We start from the raw sequence: 26,191 nt of genomic DNA on the forward strand, positions 1-26,191 counted from the left end.
GCAGAGTTTCATCTTCTCGTGCTGTCTAGCGACTGTGGCTTGAGCCAGTGGAGCAGGGCTCTGAGCTAGCGAGGGGCGGAGCCTGCCAAGGGGCAGCATGAGCTCACGGCCTAGCATGAGGGATGCAGGTGAGACCCCTGTAGTGGAATGCTGGGAGGCTCTGTAGTGCAGCAGTGTGTGGAGGAGGGCCTTGTCAAACGCACACCCCTGGGATAGGTGTGCTCTGAGGCCATTTTTCAGTGTCTGGTTAAAACGCTCCACCCCCTCATTTGACTCGGGGTGGTAGTACGCTGTGCGAATGTGACGGATGCCCTTGCTCTCAAGGTAAGAGGAGAGTTCCGAAGAGACCATTTGGGGGCCATTGTCTGTGGTGATGGCCTTTGGATGCCCCCAGCGGGAGAAGAGGGAGTCAAGTATATCAATGATGACCCGAGAGGTGACGGAGACCACGGCAGTGAATACTGGCCATTTTGAGTGCAGGTCATAGGTCACCACTAGAAACCGTTGATGGTGGGGGACACCATGGATCTCCCCGCAGACGTCCAGCTGCAGGTGCTTCCAGGGCTCAGAGGGCCAGGCAAGGGGTTGCAGGGGTGGGGGAGCTTGGTGGCCAGTCTTGCCACTTACAAGGCAGGCTGCACAGTCCTTGACCAGGGCCTCGATTTCCCTGTCGATACCCGGCCACCACACTAGGTCTCGGCATCGTTGTTTGAGCTTCACTATGCCCAAGTGGCCCTCATGCGCCATGGATAAAACACGCGCACGAAGGGCACTTGGGACCACAGTGCAGAGCCCACGTGCAACACAGGAGTCATTCCAGCAGGAGAGCTCCTCTTTAACTCTGGAGTAGGCAGACAGTTCCTCAGGCACCTTGTGAGGCCAGCCATCTCTGATGAAGGTGCGCAGCTGGGAGAGGGCCGGATCCTGTTCAGAGGCCTCTTTGAGCTCCTGGAGAGAGACTGTGGTTTGGAGAGGCGTGTGCAGCATCTGGACGATATCCTGTTCCACTTGTTCAGACCCGACGAGTGGGGCTGGGGCAGAGACAGTGCGGGAGAGCAGATCTGCAACAACATTGTCACGTCCTGGTGTGAACTGGAGACTGAAATTGTATTGGCGGAGGCGGTCAGACCAGCGGTGTAGATGCAGTGGTCTGTGGCCCGTGCCGGATGTCGACAGCAGGGCAGTGAGAGCCTGGTGATCGGTTCGCAGGGTGAAGGCACGGCCATACGTGTACAGGTGCCACCACTCACATGCCCAGATGCACGCCAGCGCCTCACGCTCGCCTACTGAGCACTTCTGTTTGGTGGGGCTAAGGGCTCGGGAGGCAAAGGCGATTGTTTTCTCCACTCCATTCTGTATCTGTGATAACACCGCCCCCACAGCTGCAGCGGACGCGTCGCAGGTGACGAGGGTGGGGCTGGCGACGTCAAAGTGAGCCAACACTGGAGGCGACGTGAGCTGCGATTTGAGGAGGCGAGCAGCTTCCGTACAGGCTTGTGACCACACCCAGGGCTCATCCTTTTGCAGGAGCTGGCGCAGTGGGGCTGTGGTGGCTGAGTACTGGGGCAAAAACTTCAGCTAGTACCCAGTCATGCCAAGGAAGGAGGCAACCTGTGCTGCAGAGCTGGGTTCTGGGATGCTGTGAATGGCATCCACGTTTGACTGGAGTGGGGATATACCGTTAGCCGACAACCGAAACCCCACAAATTCGATCTCTGAAACAGCAAAGACACACTTTTCGCCATTCAGTGTGAGCTTGTGTTTTGCTAGAGCTGTGAAAACTCTGTGAAGGCGTTCGTCGTGAGTGGAGGTCGAGGGCCCATGCACGACGATGTCATCCAGGTAGATGGCCACCCCAGGAATGCCCGCGAGCACAGAGGCCATCACCTTTTGGAAGCAGCTGGGTGCAGAGCTAAGTCCAAATGGCATCCTGGTGTACCGAAAGACGCCAGCATGTGACACAAAAGCAGTGCGGTCCCTGCTTCTGGGGTGGAGGGGAACCTGTAGATAGCCCTGTCGAAGGTCCAGTTTCGAGAACAGGATGGAACCATAGAACTGCGCTGTGAGTTCTTCTGACGTGGGCAGTGGATACTTGTCAGGGATTACGGCCTTATTCACTGCTCAAAGATCGACACAGACGCGTAGACCACCTGACTTTTTCGTTGCGACCACCAGGTTGGAGACCCATGGGGAGGCATCAACTGGTTCAATGATGCCGGCTTCCAGTAGCTGCTTTAGTTCAGCTGTGACCCCGTCATGGAGAGCAAGCGGGTTGCGGCGCAGTGGCTGAATGACAGGGGTAACGGTGGAGTCAACCATGGGCTGGTGGGTGAAGGCAGTCAGGCAGCCCAGACCCTCAAAGAGTGCTGGCCATGTTTGGCGCCACGGTGAGGCGACGTGCAGAATCGCAGACCCGCCGGTGTCCAAGAGAGAAAAACCCAGGTCAGTGAAAAGATCCAGTCCCATCAGGTTAGCTCCTTGGCGTGCCACATGAAAACAAAAATCTGGCAAAACTTTTGTTCCATAGCGTACTGTGAGGTTGACTGAGCCCACTAGTCCAATTTTCGAATTACCATACCCGCAAAGGGTAGTGGAGGGCGCAGAGAGTGGCAGGGAGCTGAAAAAGCGTTTGAATGTGTCCACATTCAGCAGTGAGACGCTGGCACCGATATCCAACAACAGCGGGATGCACACATCATTCAGGTTAATTGTGCATGATTTGAAAGCCACTACTGGCCCAGAGCTCACGTTGTGAATTATAGTGCTTGAGGACTGAGAGTGTTCATTTGTAGCAACCGGGGCAGAGCGGCAGACATTGGCAAAGTGATTTTGTTTTCCACAATTGTGACAGGCTTGGCCGCGCGCGAGGTAATTCTGCGCTCTGGTAGCATGTGAACGAGATCCGCAGTTTCCACACTGTTGCCGCGGTAGCGCGCGTTGCTGCCGTCGCGCGAGCATTACCGTGTCAGAGCTGTCGGGTCCGTGGGCGCTGTCACTGGGTGCGTGTGCTAGTTTCGCTGCACATTCGGCTGCAGACTCCACTTGAAAGGAAATATTGACTGCCTGTGACAACGACAGATCGTCGGACTCGAGTAACAGTCTTTCACGCACTCTCATGTTGTTTGTGTGCTCTATTAGTTGATCACGCACCATCTCATCTTGTAATGCACCGAACTTGCATGAGTTAGCTAACCCCCTCAAATTAGCCACGTATTGATGCACTGACTCGCCGAGGAGTTGGTGACGCGGTCTAAAAATGAATCGCCGCAGGAGGGCACTTTGTGGGGCAGAGAAGTGTGTGCTTAACAGAGCCACAGCCTCATCATATGTTTGGATTGAGTCTGCTGTGCATAATGTCCCAAGAACACGCTGGCCCTCCGCTCCCAAGCAATGGGATAACAGTGCCTTTTTCCGAGCCGTACTCACAGTTTCTAGTCCAAGAGCAATGAGGTAGGTTTCAAAGGACTGTAACCAGCGAACCCATGGGATCGGGGGCTCACCAGGTAGTGCAAGGAAGGGAGGAGGTGGTGGAAGAGAGATTTCAGCCATCCTTGTCGCCAAATGTTGCATTTGCAAAGATAATCCAGAGACCGACAGTGAGTTCAGTTCATGCTGCTTTTAATATGGCTGCCACACACACACACTCCCAGGCACAAGCAATCGAATACCTATACACAATACAATGATCACAGCACCATCAAACTCCATGTGCTCAGGCCAAGGCAATCGAGTACCTATCACCAAATGTCAGACATAACACTAACCACCACTGCTTGACATTCAGCGGCATTACCATCGCCGAATCCCCCACCATCAACATCCTGGGGGTCACCATTGACCAGAAACTTAACTGGACCAGACACATAAACACTGTGGCCACAAGAGTAGGTCAGAGGCTGGGTATTCTGCAGTGAGTATCTCACCTCCTGACTCTCCAAAGCCTTTCCACCATCTACAAGGCACAAGTAAGGAGAGTGATGGAATACTCTCCACTTGCCTGCATGAGTGCAGCTCCAACAACACTCAAGAAGCTCAACTCCATCCAGGACAAAGCAGCCCACTTGATTGGCACCCCATCCACCACCTTAAACATTCAATCCCTTCACCACCGCTGTACCATGGCTGCAGTGTGTACCATCTACAAAATGCACTGCAGCAACTCGCCAAGGCTTCTTCGGCAGCACCTCCCAAACCTGCGACCTCGTTCACCCGGAAGGGCAAGGGCAGCAGGCGTATGGGAACACTGCAATGTATATACCTTTAAGAGGGGAACGATCTTTTACAGCTCATGTATACTGCAGTACCGGCAGTGACCACACCTGTATATAGCACTGAGTAGTAATCTGTACAGATCAGTTCCACTGTGAGCCACGTTGAGTAAACACCTGTTATACCGTTCTCCTGCAGTCTGTGTCTTATTATACACAGACACAACATTGGCGACAAGGCAAGTTCGAACCTACCTGCAACTCTGCATCACCTCCCGGGGATTCGTTCCTGGAGATCAGTGGATTAGAGGTCAAGGCCAGAGACTCGGGCGTCGCCCACGGGCAACCGCTCAGTCATCCAGCAGAGACTCGAGAATTGCGGGGGAGGCTGTCGAGAGCCAGGCTTGGCTTTCCAGTCGAGGTGGTCCAGCGAAACAGGCTGGCAACAGCTAGTGCGCAGACCCTTCCCGGACAGTGGCGGGCTAGAGCCCGACGAAGCGGCACAACAAAGGGCCGAGCAGCGTCGACAGGGGAGAGAGAGAGAGGGCAGAGCTCACAGGGCGCAGCCGGTGTTCAGGGGCCGAGCAGCGTCGGAGAGAGGGAGAGAGAGACGCACAGAAACCCGTGAGGCGCCGCCATTGCCAGGAGGACCGCCGAGAGCGGCATTGGCAGCAGCGCAGGAGAAGCGCGCAAAACCTACAGGGCGCCGCCATTGTCACGAGAACCGCCGGGAGCGGCGTTGGCAGCAGCGGGGGAGGAAGGAAAGCGCGGGAGACGCCATTTTAAGCAATTGGGAGACGCCATTTTAAACTACACCCAAAATGCCGAAGAGTGGCAGTATCACCACATTTGACAATGAAGTTGAAGATTGGACTACATATGTCGAACGAATAGAGGTATACTGCAAGGCAAATGAGGTGTCAGATGACAAGAAAGCGTCGGTATTGTTAAATTTAATGGGTGCAAAGGCGTATGGTTTATTACGAAATCTAGTAACCCCAACAAAGCCAATGGAAAAGAGTTTTGAAGACATAGTAACGATACTACAGGAACATTTAAACCCCACACCGCTGCTGATAGCAGAAAGATTCAAGTTTCACAAACGGAACCAGCATAAGGATGAAAGCAGTGCTGATTATTTAACAGAACTGCACAAACTATCGAAACACTGCCAGTTTGGAGCGGGACTGGCAGATACCTTAAGGGACAAGTTTGTGTGTGGGCTTCAAAGTGAAGGAACCCAGAAACGGCTTTTATCTGAAAAGGACCTTACGCTGGAAAAGGCTTTCAGCATTGCGGTATCATATGAAGCAGCAGCACGGGGCGCTGCAGAGATACAACAGAGACCGCAAGAATATGGCACAAACGAAATGTCATATGGAACAGAGAAGTGCTATCGCTGCGGCAGAACAACACACGACCAGAATGATTGCTGGTTCAAAGACAAAGTGTGCAGACAGTGTGGAAAAGTAGGACACATAGCACGAGTCTGCAGGTCGGGAAAGAAAACCAGCAATAAGAAACCTACCAAAGGAAAGTACAAGAAGGTACATAAGATGACGGAGAATAGTTCAGATGAACAAAAGAGTGATAACGACTCCGAAAGCAGGGAACTGAGTTGTCTGAAACTACATAATGTGATCACAACGGAGGATCACCGAACCATTTGGGTCACTCTCAAGATAGCAGGAGTCCAGGTAAAGATGGAATTGGACACAGGATCAGCCCTAACAGTCATAAACTGACGGGACTATGAGCGGCTATTCTCACACATACTCTTGAGAGACACAAAAATTATTTTGAAGACATACACGGGGCAAAAAGTCTACCCCAAAGGAAAAATAAGGGTGACTGTTATATATAACGGTAAGGAAACACCAAAACTAGACCTGTATGTATTGCAAGATGGAGGACCACCAGTACTGGGACGTGAATGCATCCGGAAAATACAACTGGATTGGCATTCCATACAGGCACTGACTGTGGCTGACAAAAAGGATGACAACGTCACACCTGGGTGACTGTCAAAGATCCTAACTGACGTGAAAGAAGTGTTCCAGCCTAAAAGGCATGACAGCGATGATTAAAATTGAAGAAAACGCAAGCCCAAAATTTTTAAGGCCAGACCGGTACCTTATGCGATCCGCCCAGCCGTCGAAGCAGAGCTGGAGAGTCTGGAACGTTCAGGTGTACTGTCCAAGGTAGACTGGAGCGAGTGGGCTACACCCATCGTCCCTGTGATGAAAAAGTCGTTCAGCAGCACGCCTGGGGAACCAAGGAAGGTTTGCATCTGTGGGGACTTTAAGGTAACAGTGAACCCGGCCCTTCACACCGTACAATATCCACTTCCGCGGATTGAAGATATTTTTGCCTCGCTATCTGGAGGGAAACGCTTCACTAAGATTGATCTGGCCCAGGCGTATCTGCAAATGGAGGTAGAAGAAGCATCAAAAAAATACCTCACAATCAACACCCATAAAGGTCTCTACCAATACAACCTGCTGGTATTCGGGGTAGCATCAGCTCCGACTATTTGGCAAAGGGCAATGGAACAAGTCCTGCAAGGGATCCCAGGGACCCAGTGTTATTTGGACGACATCCTGGTCACGGGCAAAAATGACAGTGATCACCTTGCCAACCTGGAGCAGGTGCTCACGAGATTGCAGGAATATGGGCTCCGAGCTAACCGCCCCAAACGCGAGTTTTTTAGAAAACAGATCTCGTATTGTGGCCACGTTATCGATAAAGAGGGGTTACATAAGTCCCCAGAGAAGATTGAGGCAGTAGTCAAGGCTCCAGCACCGGAAAATGTGTCACAACTGAGGTCGTTCCTCAGGCTGGTAAACTACTACCATAAGTTCTTGCCAAATTTGTCTACAATACTACACCCACTGAACACCCTACTGCAAACTGGGGTGCCATGGAAGTGGAGTGACGAATGTAGACGAGCTTTCCAGAAGAGCAAAACACTAATCACATCGAAAGAGGTATTGGCCCATTACAACCCAGCATTACCAATTCGGTTGGCATGTGATGCGTCACCCTACGGCATTGGAGCGGTGCTGTCGCACAAATTCTCGGACGGCTCAGAAAGGCCAATAGCCTTTGCGTCACGATCACTAACCTCAGCCGAGCGTAACTACACCCAGATTGACAGGGAGGCCCTCAGCCTAGTGTGGGGAGTGAAAAAGTTCAATCACTATCTGCACAGGCAGAAATTCACCTTGCTGACTGATCACCAGCCTCTTGTCTCCATTTCTAATCCGAAGAAGGGCGTTCCAGTGATGACTGCGCAACGACTACAAAGATGGTCACTTTTTCTAGGGGCGCACCACTATGAGATTGAATATAAGGACACGAAACAGCATGGAAACGCTGATGGGCTATCACGCCTGCCACTGCCTACTGCGGAGGAAGCACCAGCAGTGGATCCTGTCGAAATATTCCATTTGACTATAGTTGAATACCTACCGGTAACGAACGCTTGTATCGAAAAGGAAACCCGAAATGACCCGACACTGTCTCGGGTATATGATTTGACGGTGAAGGGATGGCCAGCACATGGCGACTCACTGTTGCCAGCATTCTCGACAAGGAGAGAACAGCTGTCAATGTGCCGGGGGGCCTTGATGTGTGGATCCCGAGTGGTAATTCCACCCAAGTTAAGGGATAGAGTGCTCAATGAGCTTCATGAGGGTCATCTGGGAGGGGTAAAAATGAAAAGCCTAGCCAGGGCTTATGTGTGGTGGCCGGGAATCGATAAACAAATCGAGGACCTGACCAAGAGCTGCTCAGGATGCCAGAAAGTCCAAAATGCACCACCACAGGCCCCCCTACACCCATGGGAGTGGCCCTCATCTCCATGGCAACAGGTGCATATTGATTTTGCTGGTCCATTCATGGACTCAATGTTTTTAATAGCCGTGGATGCGCACTCGAAATGGCCTGAGGTCATCAAAATGTCCTCCACCACCACGGAGAAAACTATTGCAGTCCTATGGACCATTTTTGCCAGGAATGGCTTGCCAGAACAGATTTGCTCTGACAACGGACCACAGTTTGTGCCCGAAGATTTCCGAAGGTCCTTGAAAAAGAATGGGGTAAGGCATTACACATCTGCCCCGTATCATCCAGCCACAAATGGATTGGCTGAGAGGTTCGTACAAACCTTTAAGTAGGCAATAAAGGCTATGTACAATGACAACATTCCGCTGCAGCACAAAGTGGACAATTTCCTGTTCGCCTACCGGAATGCGACACATGCAGTCACCAACCAGGCCCCAGCCATGATGTTCTTTAACCGAAGGTTAAGATCTCGCCTGGATTTGCTCAGACCAAACGTACGAAGAGATGTTGAGAGTAAGCAATTCCAGCACATCCATGAGAAGCCAACAAGGAGCTTCAATGTAGGGCAACCAGTCTTGGCCCGTGACTACCGAACAGAAAAATGGCAGCCAGGAACGATATGCACACGGCAGGGCCCACTAATGTACACAGTGGACGTTGGGGAGAGCATCGTGAGACGCCATGCTGACCAGATCCTAGAGTCACAGGAAGAAGTCAACCCCATGCCTCGCCCATACGTACCTGGTGATGAACCCGACGTACAGGTTGCATCTACCCCAGAAACAGTAGCATCGGAAGCTGATGAACCAACCGACGACAGGGGGCCAGAATCGCCTCCGCACCAAGAGCAAGACACTTGGGAAAGGCACTATCCAGAAAGGATCAGGAAGCCTCCCCAAAGACTGAATATATAAATAGACTATTTTCAACTAATGTTGCATGTTAAAAGTGTTAATTGTAATTAGTTTGATATTTAATTGTTAAATGAGTGTTATGGTACTGTTAATCTAAAAGGGGAGGAATTGTAATGTATATACCTTTAAGAGGGGAACTATCTTTTACAGCTCATGTATACTGCAGTACCGGCAGTGACCACACCTGTATATAGCACTGAGTAGTAATCTGTACAGATCAGTTCCACTGTGAGCCACGTTGAGTAAACACTTGTTATACCGTTCTCCTGCAGTCTGTGTCTTATTATACACAGACACAAGAAACACCACCACCTCCAAGTTCCCCTCCAAGTTGATCACCATCCTGACTTAGAAGTATATCGTCAATCCTTCATCGTCGCTGGGTCAAAATCCTGGAATTCCCTCCCTAACAGCACTGTGGGAGTACCTTCACCACACGGATTGCAGCGGTTCAAGAAGGCAGCTCACCGCCACCTCGAGGGCAATTAGGGATGGGCAATAAATGCTGGCCATGCCAGCGACCGCCAGATCCCATGAACAAATTTAAAAAAAATTGAACAGGCTAGAGTACTTCAATGTACTTAACTCACTCTATTCAATTAACTTGCTACAAAAGCAAGACAAGGGAAGTAACTAAGGTGGTTGAGAATTAGCAGAGCAGGATCAAAATAAAGAGAGCCTGGAATGATACAGTTAGGAAACCCCTTCATGGCCTCACTCCTCCCTATTTTGTTAACCATCTCCAGCTACACTACCCCACTCCTCAACTCTCTTTGCATCTGACTCTGGCCTTTTGTACATCCCCCCACGCCCCACCATTGCCTCACTGGGAATGCCTGAAGCCACCTAGACCCCACATTCTGGAATTCCACCCCACCCCCCGCCTGCCCCCAAGCCCCTCTGCCGCTTCACCTCCCTCTGCTCCTTTAAGTCCTTAAAATCCACTTCTTTCATCAAGCTAGCAAGCTTTTGGTGACCCTTCTTAATATCTCTTCTGTGGCTAAGCATCAATTTTTGATGACACCTCCAGAAGCACTTTGGAATGTTTCTCTGTTAAAATCATTATGTAAATACAAGTTGTTATTTCTGTTGAAAGGTTGAGGATGTACTATAATTATTCACACATATAGCTCACTGTTACAGTGTACATAGTCAGCTCGCAAACATTTTCCAAAACTTCTGTAAGCAAGCTACTTTGTTTAGGAAAGAAGTTAAAATGACGATTAGTAAGGCAAAGAGGAAATAAGAAATAAAAATATCCAAGAATATAAAAAGAAATAGTAAAGCATCCTATATAAGTCACAAAAGGCAGAATTAAGATAGGGATAGCAACAATAAGGGATGAGCACAGGAGATGATATTAAAATGGCAGGGATACTGAATAGATGCTTGGCTTCAGTTTTCACTGAAGAGGCTAACAAAGAAGAAATTACAATAGTAGAAGAAGTCAAGAATTATAGTACAACAGTTAAGGTAGAAAGAAAGGAGATAGTGGCCAAACTTAAGGAGGACAAGGACTCTGGTCCAAATGGAGTGCACCCGTGGACAGTCAAAAAAACTAGGGAGGAGATAGCAGAGGCACTAGTATCCATATATAAAAAATTGACAGAAAAGGAATAGTGCCAGCGGATTGGTAAACAGCAAACATAATTTCTATCTTCAAAAAGGGAGATAGACTGAACCTAGGGAACTATAGTCAAGTAAGTTAATATCTGTGCTGGAAATATATTAGTATCTTTGCAAAAAGATCAGATAACAAAACATCGAGAGACAGAGAATGTCATAGAATCATAGAATAGTACAGCACAGAAGGAGGCCATTCAGCACATCGAATCTGCTCCGGCTCTTTAGAAGAGCAATCCAGTTTCTCCTACTCCCCCAACCTTTCCCCATATCACTGCAATTTTTTCTCCATCAAGTATTTATCCAATTCCCTTTTGAAAGCTACTATTGAATCTGTTTCCACCAACCTATCAAGCAGTGCATTCCAAATCCTAACCATTGCGTAAAAATGTTTTTTCACATGTCGCCTCTGGTTCTTTTCCCAATCACCTTAAATCTGTGCCCACTGGTTATCAACCCTTCAGCCATTGGAAACAGTTTCTCTTTATTTATGCTATCTAAACCCTTCACCAAATCTTCTTTTAGCCTTCTTTGCTCTTAGGAGAACAACCCCAGCTTCTCCAGTCTATCCACATAACTGAAGTCCCTCATCCTTGAAACCATTCAAGTAAATCTCTTCTGTACCCTCTCCAAAGCCTTCATGTCCTTCCTAAAGTGTGGTGCCCAGAATTATACACAATACACCAACTGGGGCCAATCTAATGTTTATATAGGTTTAGCATAACTTCCTGGCTTGTGTACTCCATGGCCCCGATTTTCGGCTTGTGTGGGGAATGGTCGGGTTTCCCCGAATGTGGGGTTTCTGACACACATAAAAAAGAGTCAGCCAGCTCCACACAATTTTCCCTCAAGTGGCCAATTAATTCCCAGCATGTGGGAAGCCTTGCTAATTGTCCAATTCAAGTCAGAAATCCCCACAGTATGATGTCATCATTTGTGGTGCTTTCAAGGTCCATAGCAAGCACTGCATCCTCTGAAGGCTTCCAAACGATCCATACAGGATGGCAGAGGAGCCTGCAGCAGCTGTGGCCAGTGTCAGACCCTGAGCTGCCTCCAACTTCGGCGAGGCTTCACTGCAGGCATTATTGGATGGGGTTAGGGCCCACAGGGAGGTCCTCTTCCCTAGGTCAGGGAGGAAGAGGCCTCCCACTGAGACCAATGCTGCATGGATGCAGGTGTCAGCAGATGCCAACTCGCTGGGAATCACCAGAAGAACCTTGGCATTACATCTCTATCTCCTTCCTTTACTCCCCCACAGTACCATCCAGAGCCCCCGTCCTCACTGTGGAGGAGGAAGAGGCTGTGCAGCCAGACTCCTCAGAGGAAGCTCCAACCTCTGAGGGCACAGCGTCAGCAGAAGTAAGCGCACCCAGCACCAGCGCAGACACTCACACCTCGGGGGGACCTTCGGGACATAGAGTAGTGTTGTCTCCTGGTGTTTCACAGCTCACAAGTGAGCCTCAGCAGATTCTGGAGACAGGGACAGCAGTGGAGAGTCCTCGTCGGAGGGCGCAGGACTCTGCCAGCCCAGCTCAGCTGCGCTGCATGTCGACCCTCTGCCTCTGGGTCCATCCGCAAGAGACGAGGTGATGGATCTCCATGCACAGATGCAGGAGTCTCTGGCAGGTTTTGTCTCCAGGGTCGCTGCGAGTGTGGAGCGAATGGAAGAGCCCATAGCGACCATGAGCAGAGCCTTTGTGGAGTCATTGGCGCATGAACGCATCACCATGGAAAGGTTGGCAACCTCCATGCAGGAGATAACTCGCCAGGGTACGGGAAACATGGTGAGTGCTCATAAGAGAATGACATCTCTTGAGGAGCGTTGGCCACCTGTTGAACAGAGAAACCAGATCTTTATGGAAGTCCTTCTGAGTAGGACTGCCAGTGCAGAAACGGGTGCCACTGGCCCCCTAAAGCGCAGCAAGGTGCTCTCAAGCCACTTCCAAGTGCTGGCCCCTTCTGGCCAGTGCAGCTTCAGGTGAGTGAGCAGCAGCCTGGTGCTCCTGGTGCTCATCCTGCTGTTCTTGGTTCTGCTGCTGCCGCCTCTGCTGTTGGAGATCCTCTAATGCCAGGAAGGGAAGGTACCAAAGGCCTCCCATGCTTCTGGCAGATGCCTCCGTTGAGGGGGCGCTGAGTTAGGGTGGTGAGAGGGGCTTCCCAGGAGCTCACACTGGAGAAGTGTGTGAGGCTCCAACTTTCTATAGCTGCTCCTAAGGCTTCAAAAAGTTCCCCCAAGCCTTGATCAACAAGGTCCTGCAGCCTGCAAATGCTGCCTATTTAAACCTCTTCAGCCCTCAGCGACCTGCTGCTGCAAGCAAGCAAGCCAGCTGTTTTCACACCAGCTCTCATCGGCGGGGTTCCACGCAGGCGTGTTTCATGTGGGGAAAGCCCCAAAGTCGCAACGGCCCCGGAAAATCTTCCTTAACAAGGTGATCATTGGTGATTAGTGCTCCGACAAGCAGTCCCGCCAGCGGCGGCCGGGACTGAAGCGGGGCGTGTGGAAACGGCGGTCCGAAAGTCAGATGGGGTGGGGAATCAGGCGGACACCCGCTTTTTCGCCGATTTTCGGCCCCCAGCCGCATGAAAAGCCGCCCGACGGCGGCCAGAAAATCGGGGCCTAAGGTCTCTATTTACAAAGCTCAAGATCCCATATGCTTTATTAACTGCTTTGTTGACCTGTCCTGCCACCTTCAAAGATTTGTACACAAACTCCCCCAGGTCTCTCTGTTCTTGCAACCCCTTTAAAATTGTACCATTTAGCATGCATTGTCTTTCCTCATTCTTGCTACCAAAATGTATCTGTGGTGATTATTTCCTATGTTTAATAAGAAGTATTGTGATTGATGAATGGGGTGGTTGTTCTCTGTGTTAGTAAGAAGCATTGTAATTGGTTGTTTGTTTCTACCTTGAGATATATGCTGTAAACTCATTGGTAGTGGATGTCAGGTGATTTGTGGTGGCCATCTTAAAATCAGTTCTCTCCAGTCATGGTTGGAGACTGGTGTTGAAAGATGTGCTGCTGGATTTTTAAAGTTAATAAAGCCTAGATTAGAAAGGCAAATCTATTCTTTATTTCAATTTATTAACTTTAAAGAATTAGGTGGACTTAATGGGAGTGGTTTACTAGATTCTGAAACAGTTTCTACTTCGGCGGCTGTTGCCTCTAGGATTCAGAAGTGTTATTTTTGTGGGAACGTCCGGCATCCTCGTTTGAAATGTCCTGCCCGGGAGGCTGTGTGTAGTAAATGTGGAAAGAGAGGTCATTATGCACGTGTTTGTAAATCATTACGTTCAATTACCTCCTCTTCTGCGACTATTCAACCTGTAGAGAGGGCGTTTATTACATCAATTTCTGCTGCATTTGCTCATGGCCTAAACAAAGCTATAGTTATGGCCCAAGTTAATGGGTTAGAAGTGAAGGCTCTCATAGATACGGGCAGTACCGAGAGTTTTATAAGTCTTCAGTTTGCGAAGGAAAAGTGTTTGAAAATTTTGCCTGTTACTTATCAGGTGTGTATGGCTCAGACGACCCTTACTTCACAAGTAGCTGGTTGTTGCCTTGTGAAAATGATTCTTCTAGGTAATACGTATACTGATATACACCTATCTGTTTTGCCTAATCTTTGTGCGGATATTTTGATTGGTCATGATGTGCTTAAATTACATGAGTCTCTCAGTCTTTCGTTTGGAGGGACTAAGCCACCCTTATCCATTTGTGGATTAATTCTTTATCCATTTCTCCATTATCACTTTTTTCCAATTTGATGCCGGATTGTAAGCCAATTGCTACCAAGTCAAGAAGGTATAGCAGTCAGGATAGAGAATTTATTAATTCTGAAGTCCAACGTCTTTTATTGGAAGGAATCATTGAACCTAGTTGTTCGCCTTGGCGGGCTCAGGTAGTTGTCACCACTAACGAGAGACATAAGAAACGAATGGTGATAGACTACTCTCAAACTATTAATAGGTATACTCAATTAGATGCGTACCCTTTGCCTAAGATTGATGAGCTTATCAACAAAGTATCTCAGTATAAGTTTTTTAGCACTATTGATTTAAAGAGTGCTTATCATCAGATTCCTATTGTTAAGAGGGATCAACCATATACAGCCTTTGAGGCTGGTGGAAAGCTGTATCAGTTTTGCCGAATACCATTTGGTGTTACTAATGGTGTTGCTTGTTTTCAACGGGCAATGGATGCTTTTATAAGTGATAACTCTCTCTCTGACACCTTTTCATATTTAGATGATATCACGGTGTGTGGTAAATCAAGGGTGGAGCATGATTCTAATTTAGAAAGATTCCTTCAAGCTGCGGAAAAAGTTGGTTTAACTTTTAATAAAGAGAAGTGTTTCTTTTTGACTACTGAGGTAAATCTACTGGGGTATATTATCTCGGGAAATAAGATTAAACCAGATCCAGAACGTTTGCGACCATTGATCGATTTACCTTATCCTACTAATTCTAAGGCTTTGCAACGAGTTGTTGGACTGTTTTCTTACTATTCTAATTGGATTGCAAACTTTTCACAGAAGATCCGGCCCCTTATTCGGGTTACGACATATCCTCTATCATGGGAGGCCAGGACATGTTTTGATAATTTTAAAAAGGATATCTTAGGAGCAGTTGTGCATTCTATTGATGAGCAGGTTCCCTTTGTGATTGAGACGGATCCTTCTGATTTTGCAATTGGGGCTACTCTGAACCAGAATGGAAGACCTGTGGCCTTTTTCTCACGTACCTTGAACAATAGTGAAAAAAGACATTCTTCAATAGAAAAAGAGGCATATGCAATAGTAGAAGCACTGCGTAAATGGAGACATTATTTATCGGGGCGACATTTCACGTTGGTAACCGATCAAAAATCTGTGTCCTTTATGTTTGATGTTAAACATTTTGGAAAGATCAAAAATGATAAAATAATGAGGTGGAGGATTGAGTTGGCATGTTACCATTTTGATATAGTTTATCGTCCGGGGAAGGATAATGTTGCTGCTGATGCACTGTCGAGGGCTTATTGTTCTGTGATTCACAGAGATACGCTTATTAATCTTCACAATGCCTTATGTCATCCTGGGGTTACAAGGATGATACACTTCGTACGCAGTAAGAATTTGCCCTTTTCAGTTGAAGACGTCAAGCGGATGACTTCATCATGTTCTATCTGTGCTCGGTGTAAACCGAATTTCTTTAAGCCTCAACGAGCTCATCTTATAAAGGCTACTTCTCCTTTTGAACGTCTGAGCATTGATTTTAAGGGGCCTCTTCCTTCAACGACTCAAAATCGATACATATTTACTGTTGTGGATGAGTTTTCAAGGTTTCCTTTTGCTTTTCCTTGCGCAGATGTATCAGCTGCTACAGTTATCAAATGTCTGACTCAACTTTTTGTCATCTTTGGGATGCCTGCGTATATCCATTCGGATCAGGGAAGTTCTTTTATGTCTTCCCAGTTGAAGGAATACCTTCAGATTCAGGGAATTTCTACCAGTAGAACTACCCCGTATAACCCCCAGGGTAATGGACAGTGCGAATGATACAATGGGGTGATCTGGAAGGCAGTTATGTTGGCTTTGACATCCCGGAACCTTAAGAATACACAGTGGGAAATGGTACTGCCTGATGCCCTGCATTCCATTAGATCATTGCTTTCAACAGCTACTAATGTGACCCCCATGAAAGGCTCTTTAATTACCCGTGGAGATCTACTACGGGATATTCAGTACCTCCATGGCTTACTATGCAGGGACCTGTGCTGCTTCGACGCCATGTTAGATTGTCAAAATATGATCCTTTAGTGGAGGAGGTGGAGATGTTGGAGGCAAATTCCCAATATGCTCATATTCGATTCCAAGATGGGAAAGAAAGTACTGTTTCAATTAAAGATTTGGCTCCTTGTGGTGGCCAGCCCTCTTCTGAGGATACTAATAATAGTCACGATTCAGATAATGTGGATGTTGTTATAGATACTACGAATATTTCCAATCCTACTGCAGATAATTATACTTCTATTAGTCAGCCTTTGATGGATGTTCATGACCGTCCTAGTTTACTTCCTGATGGGATTTCCAATCCGGAAACTGTTGATAATCGGGATATGGATAGCCTTCCTGCAGAAGATACTTCGGTGTCTCCGGGTGTGGGAGGGCAAGGAATTTCACCAAGGTTAAGAAGGTCGACACGAACAAGATATCCGGTCGACCGATTGAAAATGGACTTTTAAATTGATAGTAATGTTTTAAAATTGTTGAAATATTATATTTGTATTTTAGTTGTAAATAAATTAATTATAAATTGTAAAGGTTGTTTTAGGTTGGAGCATGTTTTAAAAGGAGAGGTGAATGTGGTGATTATTTCCTATGTTTAATAAGAAGTATTGTGATTGGTGAATGGGGTGGTTGTTCTCTGTGTTAGTAAGAAGTATTGTAATTGGTTGTTTGTTTCTACCTTGAGATATATGCTGTAAACTCATTGGTAGTGGATGTCAGGTGATTTGTGGTGGCCATCTTAAAATCAGTTCTCTCCAGTCATGGTTGGAGACTGGTGTTGAAAGATGTGCTACTGGATTTTTAAAGTTAATAAAGCCTAGATTAGAAAGGCAAATCTATTCTTTATTTCAGTATCACCTCACACTTTTCTGTGTTGAATTTAATCTGCCATGTGTCTGCCCATTCCACCAGTCTGTCTCTGTCCTCTTGAAGCCTATTACTATCTTCCTCACTGTTTACTACACTTCTAAGTTTCGTGTCATCTGCAAATTTTGAAATTGTGTTGTGTACCCCGAAGTCCAAATCATTAACATATATATCAGAAACAGCAGTGATCCTAGTACTGAACCCTGGGGAATACAACTGTATACCTCCCTCCAATGTTCCCTCTAATATTTTGGGGGTCTGCGCGGCCCATTCAAAATTCCGTTCATGCACGTTTCTTTCCTTTAAAAGCCGGTGAGCCAGCTAGGTGGGACCTCCTGAGCGCTGCACAGGTTCGTAACTTAAAGGGAACAGTGCCTCCCTTCAGTCGAAAAAAACAGCCAATCACCACAACATTGTTTTCTATACCTTAGCCAATTTTGTATCCATGCTGCTACTGCCCCTTTTATCCCAAGGCTTCAAATTTGCTAACAAGCAATATAATAAAAATAAAACATAGTCAGCATGGATTTCTACAAGGATATTTATGTTTAACCAACCTTATTGAATTCTTTACAGAGTAACAGAAAGAATAACCAAAGGGCAATGCAGTGGATGTGGTATACATGGACTTTCAGAAGGCCTTTGATAAAGTGACACATAAGAGACTCATAACAACTGTCAGTACATGTGGAGTCAGGGGTCAGATAGCAGAATGGATTGAAAGATAGCTACTAAACAAAAAAACAGAGGGTAAGAGTTAAGGAAAGTTTCTCAGACTGGGAGAAAGTGGGAAGTGGTATCTTGTAAGGATTCATGTAGGGACCACTGTTGTTCACCATATAAATGATTTGGACTCAAGAATTGGAGGTATGCTGTTGAAATTGGAAGATGATGTCAAATTAAGGGTGGGGAGTGGGGGAGGGGTATAGTTAATTATGTGGAACACTGCAGCAAAATATAAGAAGACATAAACAGGCTTGCAGAGTTGGTGGATAAATGGCAAATTAAATTTAATAAAGCAAAGTGTGAGGTAAATCATTTTGGTTGAAGGTAAGAAACTAAATGGAGTAGAAGAGCAAAGTTATCTGGGAATACAGACATATAAATCATTAAATATAACAGCACAAGTTGATAAGGACATAAGTAGTGCAATCAAAGTACTGGGGTTCAGTTCTAGAGGAACAAAATAAAAAAGCAGAGCGGTAATGTTAAATTTATATAGAACCTTGGTTAGACCACGCTTAGAGTACTGTGTGCATTTCTGGTCTTCATACTACATAAAGAATATTGAAGCATTGGAGAAAATGCAGAAAGATTTACAAGGATGTTATTAGAATTGAGAGGATGCAACTGTCAGGAAAGATTGAGCAGGCTGGGGCTCTTCTCTGAAAAAGAGAAGACTAAGGAGACATGATAGAGATCTTTAAAATTATAAAGGGCTTCAAAAAGGTGAATGTGAAGCAGCTGTTTCCATTACCACAAGTAGTGGTTGAAGTAGGTAGCATTGAACATGTAATTATACAGCTGATCTTTCAGAATGCTATACAGGTAGTTCTTCATCAAAATTTGTCCACACAAGATTAGTAACTGCACTTCAAAGTAATTTATTGTTTGTGAAATGCTTGAGACATTTCTGAAAATGTGATATGGTGTTATATAAATGCAAGCCTTCCTTTTTTAATATTTTTTTAATGCAAGATGCTTAAAGAGTATGTCAGAATTATTGAAGCACTGGAGAAAATGCAGAAAGATTTACAAGGATGTTATTAGAATTGAGTTCTGACGAAAGGTCATCGACCTGAAATGTTAACTCTGTTTCTCTCTTCATCGATGCTGCCTGACCTGCTGAGTATCTCCAGCATTTTCTGTTTTTATTTCAGATTTCCAGCATCTGCAGTATTTTCTTTTTGTGTCATAAGAACATAAGAACATAAGAAGTAGGAGCAGGAGTAGGCCATACGGCCCCTCGGGCCTGCTCCGCCATTCAATAGGATCATGGCTGATCCAAATCTAGACTCACGTCTGTAGTGTATGTACCCGTCTACCTTTAAGAGAACTATTGTATGTAACCGTCCACCTTTAAGAGAACTACTTTAGGTGTTGCACTACTTTGTTGGCTTCTGTATACTGTAATACCGACGGTGACCACACCGGTATATAAGTGCTGTGTCAGGAAGTATTGGGCAGATTCGCCCTGACCTTCGAATAGTAAAGTCCTGTTTTAAGTTACTCTTGGAGTCTGTGTATTAATTAACTAAACAACCCACAGACTTTACAGTGGCGACGAGTCCGATCGTACCCTGCGGCAACAATAATTCCGAAGCAGTTAACGAGCGTCGAGAAGAGGCAACCGCCCTCGTCATTCTGCTGGGAGAAAACTCGAGTCTGCAGAGCTGGAAAGGAGGAAGAATTCAGAGACAAAGACTTCCATCAGCAACAGGCACTGACTGTCCCTTCTGCCACGGTGAGGAGTGAGCCGATCAGCACGAGAAGCAAGGCGGCCACGGTGACTGTGAGTAAGGGAAAAGTAAAAAGAATAACTGGAGGATAAGGGCGGTGCACTCGACCACGGTCGAGGGGGAAAGGAGCCGGACAGAAGTGGTGCCCAGAGGCGCTGAGACTGGGGCTGCGTGGAGCAAGGAAGCCGCGGTACAGACAGGCTGGGGACGCAACGGCGTCGTGAGAGAGCTAGACCGCGACCGGCGAAAAAGGCCGGGCAGCGACCGAAGCCACGAAGCGCTGCGACCGGGAGCGTAGGCGCGGGAAGATATAAAAACTCAGCCGCAGCCGGGGAGGGAAGCACCGGACTGCGAGAGGGCTGGGAGGCGCGATTGGGAGCCGAGCGAGTGGGAGAGGCAGAGCCGACCAAGGGAGACTGAGCGAGAGCCAGTCCAGCGGCTGAAACTATTCGCCGTCAACGGGGTGTACCCAGCGCCGGTAGAGCCGAGCGAGCGGGAGAGAGACAGAGCCCGAGCAAGGGGAACTGAGCGAGAGCCAGCCCAGCGGCTGAAACTGTTCGCCGTCAACGGGGTGTACCCAGCGCCGGTTGCCCTGCCGAGAAAAGGGAAAGCACTGAAGCCGACGCGCAGGCTGTGAACCTGAAAGCCAGCGGCCGTCGCCCATGGGGAAAGTGTACCCCTCCCGCCAGGGGAAGAAACGCGGGAAGCCGCCATTAGGCGGAGAAGAAGACAGAAGCGGGGAACCGCCATTGAAGTGGGCGGGGAGAGAAGATAAGCGCGGGAAACCGCCATTTTCGCGGGAACCGCCATCTTGGAAAAAAAAAATTTAAAGAAATAATTCGTGGTGCTATCAGGAAGAGAGGAAGATGCCTAAGCGTGGTAACATCAACGATTTTAATTCCGAGGTAGAAGACTGGGCCACGTATGTGGAACGCATTGAGATCTATTGTGAGGCCAATAAAATAGAAGAAGATGACAAAGCTATAACCTTGCTAAACTCGATGGGCGCGAAGACATACGAGCTCTTGAAGCATCTACTAGCACCAGCTAAACCGACGGATCAGACTTTCGATGATATTGTGACTGTTCTGAAGGATCACTTGAACCCCACACCATTGATGTTGGCGGAACGATTCAAATTCTATGTGAGAACGCAAAGGAAAGACGAAAGCAACGCAGAATACTTGGTCGAACTGCGTAGACTAGCGAAACACTGCCAGTTTGGAGGGAATCTGACAGAGGCGTTGCGAGACAAATTCGTGTGCGGAATGTCGAAGGAAGAAACACAAAAACGACTGCTCGAAGAGAACGATCTTACACTTGAGAAGGCTGTCCTTATTGCTGCATCGAACGAAGCCGCAGCGAAAGGAACGGCGGAAATGCAGCTAAAGGCAGCGGCACTCAGGGTGCAGCAAATTACTTCGGGTACAACGAAATGCTATCGTTGTGGGAAGACAACACGCGACCAGAACCAATGCTGGTTTAAAAACCAGGAATGTAGGAAATGTGGCAAGCTCGGTCACATAGCTAAGGTATGCCGGTCAGGGAAGAAGACCAACAATAATGAGTCACCACAAAAGAGGTACAGGAAGGTACATGAGGTGACTAGGAAGAGTCCGGAAGAACAGAATTCGGACTCACACTCCAACTGCAAGGAACTGGATAGTCTGAGAATTCACAATGTGAGTAATGAAGCTGACCGACAAGCTATCTGGATCACACTACAGATTGCAAAAGTCCAAGTGAAAATGGAAGTGGACACCGGATCGGCGTTGACGGTCATGAATAAGCATGATTATAAAAAGTTATTCAAGCATATTCCCCTACGGGATACGGAACAAGTATTGAAGACATACACGGGGCACAAAGTATACCCCATCGGAAAGATAGGAGTCAAGGTGAGATACAAGGACAAAGAGCACCAAAGGATGGACCTGTATGTGTTGCCTGAGGGAGGTCCACCACTTCTGGGACGGGAGTGGATCAGGAAAATAAAGATAGACTGGCATTCACTAAACACCATGACGGTAGATTCCGGAAAGGAAGATGTCAAACCTGAACGGTTGTCCAGAATATTAGACGAAGCTAAAGAGGTATTCCAGCAAGGACTGGGAACACTGTGAGGAATTAAAGCAAAGGTTAAGATTGCAGAACATGCAAGCCCAAAATTTTTCAAAGCCAGATCGGTACCTTACGCGACACGACCTGCTGTGGAGGCAGAACTGGAAGAACTTGAACGATCAGGGGTACTGTCAAAAGTGGACTGGAGTGAGTGGGCCACGCCCATTGTTCCCGTCATGAAGTCTTCACCAAGTAACAAGCCAGGGGGACCGGGGAAGGTCCGCATCTGCGGAGACTTCAAGATCACAGTGAATCCGGTGCTTCACACGGTACAATACCCGCTTCCGCGGATTGAAGATATCTTTGCTTCGTTGGCTGGAGGGAAACACTTCACCAAGATAGACCTGGCACAGGCATACTTACAAATGGAAGTCGAGGAAGAGTCGCGTCAGTACCTCACCATCAACACACACAGAGGCTTGTATCGTTATAATAGACTGGTTTTTGGGGTAGCTTCGGCTCCAGCAATTTGGCAGAGGGCCATGGAGCAGGTATTACAAGGAATTCCAAGCACGCAGTGTTACTTAGACGATATCCTGATTACGGGAGAAGACGAGGAAGAACACCTCACAAATTTGAAACTGGTGCTCACTAGGTTGAAGGAATATGGCCTTCGAGTTAATCGCAAGAAATGTGAGTTCTTCCAAAAACGGATCTCGTACTGCGGTCATGTCATTGACCGAGAGGGGCTGCACAAGTCACCTGACAAGATAGAAACTGTCGTGAAGGCCCCCGCTCCGGAAAACGTATCACAGTTAAGATCATTCTTGGGGTTGATTAATTATTATCACAAGTTTCTGCCGAATCTATCCACGGTGCTGCATCCGCTGAATGCTCTGTTGCGGAAAGAAGTACCATGGAAGTGGAGTGAGGAATGTAAAAAGGCCTTTCGCAGAAGCAAGGCGTTGATTACCTCTGAAGAAGTGTTGGCTCATTTCAACCCAACGTTACCTCTTCGTCTAGCTTGTGATGCTTCCCCCTATGGAATTGGAGCAGTACTTTCACACAAGTTACCAAATGGCTCGGAAAGGCCAGTGGCATTCGCGTCCCGATCATTGACCTCCGCGGAGCGAAATTATGCTCAAATAGATAGGGAGGCCCTCAGCCTTGTGTGGGGCGTAAGGAAATTCAATCATTATCTGCAGGGCAAGAAGTTCACATTACTGACAGACCACCAGCCGTTGGTGTCCATATTCAACCCTAACAAGGCCGTTTCCACCATGACAGCGCAAAGATTACAGAGGTGGTCCGTGTTACTTGGGGCACACCAATATGACATCGAATACAAAAGGTCCAAACAGCATGGAAATGCTGATGGGTTATCGCGCTTGCCATTGCCGATAGTAGAAGAAGCGACTACAGTGGACCCGGTAGAGATGTTCCACTCATCCATAGTGGAATATCTACCAGTAACAAATTCGATGATCGAAAACGAAACAAGAAATGACCCGACTCTCTCACGAGTCTAGGATTTAATGGTGGAGGGATGGCCAGCACAGGGCGAACCAACGCTGCCAGCATTTTCGCAGAGAAAAGAACAGCTGTCAGTGTGTCGAGGAACCCTGATGTGTGGATCTAGAGTGGTGATTCCACCCAAACTTCAACAGAAGGTGTTAAAGGAGCTGCACGAGGGACATCTGGGTGGAGTGAAAATGAAGAACCTAGCAAGAGCGTTTGTGTGGTGGCCAGGCATTGATGGGGACATCGAAGAAATCATTAAGAGCTGTCTAGGATGCCAGAAGGTCCAAAACGCGCCACCACAGGCTCCTCTGCATCCATGGGAGTGGCCCTCATCTCCTTGGCAAAGGGTACACATCGACTTTGCTGGTCCATTTATGGACTCAATGTTTCTAATAGCGGTGGATGCACACTCCAAGTGGCCGGAGGTAATAAAGATGTCCACCACCACCACGGAAAAAACCATCACAGTGTTAAGGACCATGTTTGCTAGGAATGGGCTGCCGGAATAGATCTGTTCTGATAATGGACCGCAATTTGTGTCCGAAGAATTCAAGAAATTCTTAAAGAGCAATGGGCTTAAGCACTACACGTCAGCCCCATACCATCCCGCCTCCAATGGATTGGCTGAAAGGTTTGTCCAGACCTTCAAGAAGGCCATAAAGGCCATGGGTAATGAAGCCATTAACTTACAACATAAGGTGGATAACTTCTTGTTGGCGTACAGGAATGCAACACATGCGGTCAAAAATCAAACTCCCGCCATGATGTTTTTTAATAGACGACTAAGATGCCGGCTGGATTTGCTTAAGCCAAACGTCAGAAGGGACGTAGAGAACCGGCAATTCCAGGGCATGAATGAAAGGCCAACTAGATCTTTTCAGATAGGTCAACAAGTTTTGGCCCGGGACTACCGTACCGAGAAATGGCAGCCTGGAACTATCGGAAAAAGGCTAGGGCCGTTGATGTATACGGTGGACATTGGGGACAGTATAATAAGGCGCCATGTTGACCAGATCATAGGGTCAGCCACAAATGGCCAACCTACTCCACCACCTTACATGGTTAATGTTGAGACAGAGATACCCAGAACACCTACCTCCGATCTGGTAATACTGGAATCAGATGAACCTGACACTGTCCTTCAAGCCGAATCGACCTTGCCAGAAGCACCTACTACCCCGCCGGAAGTTACGACACCACCGAGGCGTTATCCGGACAGAGTCCGGAAACCTCCAGAGAGACTGAATCTGTGAACTGTCTTGCATAAAGTTGTATATATGTTATAATGTATGTTTAATGGGGAATCAGTATGTTGTAAGCTAAAAAGGGAGGATTGTAGTGTATGTACCCGTCTACCTTTACGAGAACTATTGTATGTAACTGTCCACCTTTAAGAGAACTACTTTAGGTGTTGCACTACTTTGTTGGCTTCTGTATACTGTAATACCGACGGTGACCACACCGGTATATAAGTGCTGTGTCAGGAAGTATAGGGCAGATTCGCCCTGACCTTCGAATAGTAAAGTCCTGTTTTAAGTTACTCTTGGAGTCTGTGTATTAATTAACTAAACAACCCACAGACTTTACAACGTCCACTTCCCTGCCCTCTCCCCGTAACCCCTAATTCCCTTATCTGCTAGGAAACTGTCTATTGTGGCAGAGCCACCAAGGGTCTCAGAACAATTAGTAATAATCCCTTTAACTACAGTGTAGTGCAGCCGCCGATCACGTGACCACCAGTGGCGCGAAGAACGCGATGATGTCATGATGTCAGCTTCCAGAATCTTCCAGTAGTCATCGAGCGCCCAGCAAGCTGATTAGACCTGTGTACCGTTTCTCCTGTAGTTTCCCTGTTAACTTCGTTGTTCATTAAAACCTGTTGATTTGATTCACCGAGTCGAATACCTTATTCAGATAGGAACCTCCGTTCCTACATTGGTGACCCTGATCTCGTCGGACAACTTTCGTCGAGGATGAACACGAACGCCGTCGCCGTTAAACTGCCGCAGTTCTGGGAACAGCAGCCAGCAGCATGGTTTTTCCAGGCAGAAGCACAGTTCGCTCTCTGGGAGGTCACAGCGGATGCGACCTGTTATTATTACGTGGTTGCCGCTCTCGACAGTGCCACAGCCTCGCGGGTCATCAGCATCCTTGGCAGCCCACCAGAGGAGGGCAAGTACGAAGCGCTTAAAGCCCGTTTGCTACAGGTATTTGATCTTAATAAGTCGGAGCGGGCACACAAGCTTATTTCCATGCCCGGCCTCGGGGACTCAAAACCGTCAGAGCTGATGAGTCAAATGCTCACGCTGTTGGGCGCGGAACCCCAATGCTTTTTATTCCGTGAGCTTTTCCTCTGCCAGCTACCCGAACCGGTTCAGGCAGCCTTGGCCAACACTGCCATCACAGACGGTGCTGAACTCGCTGCAGAGGCAGACAAGATATTTACTGTTACTCAGCAATGTTGTGCAGCCACGAGGCGCTTTTCCCCCACGCGAGCGAAGCCCAGCCCTCCCCCAGCAGGATGGTGCGCGTACCACGCCCGTTTTGGCGCCAAAGCTCGATGCCGCCGGCCTCCTTGCAGTTTCCCTCAAGAGAAAAAAAAAACTTCAACAAGCCCACGTCCTCCCGGATGGACGACAAGGTCTGAAAGGCACGGCAAGTTAGCTATGGCGGTGGGCTCAGCAGGCAAACTCATTTACGTTACGGATTCCGTTACGGGCCGACGATTCCTGTGCGACACTGGTTCACAGTGCAGCATCCTGCCAGCTTCAAAGCTGGACCTACTATCCGGCGGCCAGGGGCCTTCCCTCATGGCAATAAACGGCGCTGCCATGTGTACGTTCGGTAAATGGACGGTAAACTTAACCTTCGCCGGTCAGCGTTTTGTCTGCGACTTTATTACAGCTAAGGTCTCACAGGCCATC

This window comes from Somniosus microcephalus, chromosome 5, assembly GCF_052327205.1.
Source record: "Somniosus microcephalus isolate GS21.2 chromosome 5, FLI_Smic_1.0, whole genome shotgun sequence".
NCBI lineage: Eukaryota > Metazoa > Chordata > Chondrichthyes > Squaliformes > Somniosidae > Somniosus > Somniosus microcephalus.